The following is a 5,000-nucleotide window of genomic DNA, read 5'->3' as shown; positions in this document are numbered from 1 at the left end:
ACGGCGGGCCCCCACGCCGAGGTGGGTGGGCGCCCCTCCGTTCGCCCGTGCGGGTCGTCGGACCGCTGCCGTACCACGGTTCGGGTCAAACTCCCCACAGCTCGGCCGCCTCCGTCCGTAGACGGGAGGGCGACCGCCGGCGTGCGCGCCCAAGGACGAGTGCCTGAAACCCGGGGGGGGGTAACAGAGGAAGGAGACCGCCCGCCGTAAACCGACGCGGGCTCCAAAGCCCGGGCCGAGCGAGCGGCACCACCTCCCCACCCGGGAGCGCTGAGCCAGATCGATCGGAAGAAAGGGCAGGGGCTCGGGTGGAACCCCTGCCTCCGTTCTTCCCCTCGGGGGAGACGGGGAAGAAACGTGCCCCTGGAGTCCTGGAAGCGAGTGTCCGGCGCGCTCCGGGCGCCCTCGAGACGGAAGCCGGGTCGCGGTGCGATTCTCTCATAGGTCTCCCCGTTGGCGCGGAAGCGGGAGACATCCGACACAGAGAAACGCCGAGCCCGCTCCGAGGGGACAAAGTCAGAAGGAGCGATCCGCCCTCCCAGAGCCCTCCTGCGGACGAGGACTCTGGATCTGCCCCCCTTCTGACGACCGTCGCCCTCAGAGGACAGGAACCCACGTGGGGAGGGTCCGTTCGGGCTCGGGCGACCCAGGAAACGCGTCTCGGACTCGGGACGGACAACCGGCAAAAGTCCCCCTGGAGCCGCGGAAGCCTGGTCTCGGCGCGAGTGCGAACTTCCATGCAAAAGGGGGGTACTCGCCAAACCGCCTACCCGAGTCGAGGAACCACGAAAACAACGGATTTTGGTCGGGGCCGAGAGGTACCTCTCTCTCCTATATCCTGCAGCTGGTGTGCAAAACTGGGTATTTGCATGGTGAGACACCGACCCCCACTTTAAGGGAACAAAGTCAAAAAGTGTCCGACCTCCTGGAGCCGTGCGGCGGATCCGGCGGCCAGAAATTTCCTCATTCCGGTTCTATTTTTTTTTTTTCGAATTTGCGAAATTTGGAGGCCAGGCGGCGTAGCTGGGACCTGGACTAGCTCGAAACACCCTGAACCGGTGAGCGGAATCGATTTCCCAAAGTTCTACGGCTCCCGGAAGCCAAAAACAGCTCGCCGGAAAATTTCAAAGTCCCAAGGACTCTTTCTTGAAAATCAATCCGGGGGCCATGGAAGTGTCCTCGGTACAACCTCAGAGCTTTCCCCCGCCTGGAAGTCTGACAGCGGTCTGACGTTTTTCAAAGTTTTGAGCTCTCTGTTTGTTCTCAAAGTCACAAAATCGCTTTTTTTCAGTTTTCCACCCAGCAGACCCAAACTTCACCCCCACTTAGGTCACTGTCTAGGGGCGCCTTACGACATATTGACGCCCCTTTAGGGTGGAAGTAGGGGAAATGGGTGATTTTTACACAAAATCGGAAATTTCTCAAAATTTTTCTAAGTGTCAAGGACTCTTCCAGAAAATCTCCCCCAGGCTCCTGGAAGCGTCCCCGGTACACCTCTGGCGGCTGCCCCCGCCTGGAAGTCCGACACACGCCTGAAATTTTCAAAGTATGAAAATACGCATTTTCATCCAAAAATTCAACTTTCCCCCCGTGCACCGCAAACTTCACCCCCACTTAGGTCACTGCCTTGGGGTGCCTTACAACATATTGACGCCCCCCTGGGGTGGAAGTAGGGGAAATGTGACATTTTTCACAAAATCGAGATTTTCTCAAAATTTTTCTAAGTGTCAAGGACTCTTCCAGAAAATCTCCCCCAGGCTCCTGGAAGCGTCCCCGGTACACCTCTGGCGGCTGCCCCCGCCTGGAAGTCCGACACACGCCTGAAATTTTCAAAGTATGAAAATACGCATTTTCATCCAAAAATTCAACTTTCCCCCCGTGCACCGCAAACTTCACCCCCACTTAGGTCACTGCCTTGGGGTGCCTTACAACATATTGACGCCCCCCTGGGGTGGAAGTAGGGGAAATGTGACATTTTTCACAAAATCGAGATTTTCTCAAAATTTTTCTAAGTGTCAAGGACTCTTCCAGAAAATCTCCCCCAGGCTCCTGGAAGCGTCCCCGGTACACCTCTGGCGGCTGCCCCCGCCTGGAAGTCCGACACACGCCTGAAATTTTCAAAGTATGAAAATACGCATTTTCATCCAAAAATTCAACTTTCCCCCCGTGCACCGCAAACTTCACCCCCACTTAGGTCACTGCCTTGGGGTGCCTTACAACATATTGACGCCCCCCTGGGGTGGAAGTAGGGGAAATGTGACATTTTTCACAAAATCGAGATTTTCTCAAAATTTTTCTAAGTGTCAAGGACTCTTCCAGAAAATCTCCCCCAGGCTCCTGGAAGCGTCCCCGGTACACCTCTGGCGGCTGCCCCCGCCTGGAAGTCCGACACACGCCTGAAATTTTCAAAGTATGAAAATACGCATTTTCATCCAAAAATTCAACTTTCCCCCCGTGCACCGCAAACTTCACCCCCACTTAGGTCACTGCCTTGGGGTGCCTTACAACATATTGACGCCCCCCTGGGGTGGAAGTAGGGGAAATGTGACATTTTTTCACAAAATCGAGATTTTCTCAAAATATTTCTAAGTCCCAAGGACACTTTCAGAAAATCTTCCCCAGGCTCCTGGAAGCGTCCCCGGTACGCCTCCGGCGGCTGCCCCCGCCTGGAAGTCTGACACACGCCTGAAATTTTCAAAGTATGAAAATACGCATTTTCATCCAAAAATTCGACTTTCCGCCCGTGCACCGCAAAATTCACCCTCATTTAGGTCACTGCCCTGGGGTGCTTTACAACATATTGACGCCCCCCTGGGGTGGAAGTAGGGGAAATGTGACATTTTTCACAAAATCGGAAATTTCTCAAAATTTTTCTAAGTCCCAAGGACACTTTCAGAAAATCTTCCCCAGGCTCCTGGAAGCGTCCTCGGTACGCCTCCGGCGGCTGCCCCCGCCTGGAAGTCTGACACACGCCTGAAATTTTCAAAGTATGAAAATAATGCATTTTCATCCAAAATTCGACTTTCCGCCCGTGCCCCGCAAACTTTACCCACAGTTAGGTCACTGTCCTGGGGTACCTCACAACATATTGACGCCCCCCTGGGGTGGAAGTAGGGGAAATGTGACATTTTTTCACAAAATCGAGATTTTCTCAAAATATTTCTAAGTCCCAAGGACACTTTCAGAAAATCTTCCCCAGGCTCCTGGAAGCGTCCTCGGTACGCCTCCAGCGGCTGCCCCCGCCTGGAAGTCTGACACACGCCTGGAATTTTCAAAGTATGAAAATAATGCATTTTCATCCAAAATTCGACTTTCCGCCCGTGCCCCGCAAACTTTACCCACAGTTAGGTCACTGTCCTGGGGTACCTCACAACATATTGACGCCCCCCTGTGGTGGAAGTAGGGGAAATGTGACATTTTTCACAAAATCGAGATTTTCTCAAAATATTTCTAAGTCCCAAGGACACTTTCATGAAATCTTCCCCAGGCTCCTGGAAGCGTCCCCGGTACGCCTCTGGCGGCTGCCCCCGCCTGGAAGTCCGACACACGCCTGAAATTTTCAAAGTATGAAAATACGCATTTTCATCCAAAAATTCAACTTTCCCCCCGTGCACCGCAAACTTCACCCGCATTTAGGTCACTGCCCTGGGGTGCTTTACAACATATTGACGCCCCCCTGTGGTGGAAGTAGGGGAAATGTGACATTTTTTCACAAAATCGAGATTTTCTCAAAATATTTCTAAGTCCCAAGGACACTTTCAGAAAATCTTCCCCAGGCCCTTGGAAGCGTCCCCGGTAAGCCTCTGGCGGCTGCCCCCGCCTGGAAGTCCGACACACGCCTGAAATTTTCAAAGTATGAAAATACGCATTTTCATCCAAAAATTCAACTTTCCCCCGTGCACCGCAAACTTTACCCGCATTTAGGTCACTGCCCTTGGGTGCTTTACAACATATTGACGCCCCCCCTGTGGTGGTAGTAGGGGAAATGTGACATTTTTCACAAAATCGAGATTTTCTAAAAATTGCACTAAGTCCCAAGGACTCTTCCAGAAAATCTTCCCCGGGCTCCTGGAAGCGTCCCAGGTACACCTCCGGCGGCTGCCCCCGCCTGGAAGTCTGACACACGCCTGAAATTTTTAAAGTATGAAAATACGCATTTTCATCCAAAAATTCAACTTTCCCCCCGTGCACCGCAAACTTCACCCGCATTTAGGTCACTGCCTTGGGGTGCCTTACAACATATTGACGCCCCCCTGTGGTGGTAGTAGGGGAAATGTGACATTTTTCACAAAATCGAGATTTTCTAAAAATTGCACTAAGTCCCAAGCACTCTTCCAGAAAATCTCCCCCAGGCTCCTGGAAGCGTCCCCGGTACACCTCCGGCGGCTGCACCCGCCTGGAAGTCTGACACACGCCTGAAAATTTCAAAGTATGAAAATACGCATTTTCATCCAAAAATTCAACTTTCCGCCCGTGCCCCGCAAACTTTACCCACAGTTAGGTCACTGTCCTGGGTTACCTCACAACATATTGACGCCCCCCTGTGGTGGAAGTAGGGGAAATGTGACATTTTTCACAAAATCGAGATTTTCTCAAAATATTTCTAAGTCCCAAGGACACTTTCAGAAAATCTTCCCCAGGCTCCTGGAAGCGTCCTCGGTACGCCTCCAGCGGCTGCCCCCGCCTGGAAGTCTGACACACGCCTGAAATTTTCAAAGTATGAAAATACGCATTTTCATCCAAAAATTCAACTTTCCCCCCGTGCACCGCAAACTTCACCCGCATTTAGGTCACTGCCCTGGGGTGCTTTACAACATATTGACGCCCCCCTGGGGTGGAAGTAGGGGAAATGTGACATTTTTTCACAAAATCGATATTTTCTCAAAATTTTTCTAAGTGTCAAGGACTCTTCCAGAAAATCTTCCCCAGGCTCCTGGAAGCGTCCTCGGTACAGCCCCAGCAGTTTCTCCCACCTGGAAGTCTGACATTTTTTTCAGTGT

This window comes from Ranitomeya variabilis, unplaced genomic scaffold (assembly GCF_051348905.1).
Source record: "Ranitomeya variabilis isolate aRanVar5 unplaced genomic scaffold, aRanVar5.hap1 Scaffold_118, whole genome shotgun sequence".
Lineage (NCBI taxonomy): Eukaryota > Metazoa > Chordata > Amphibia > Anura > Dendrobatidae > Ranitomeya > Ranitomeya variabilis.
This window is presented reverse-complemented; position numbering follows the sequence as displayed.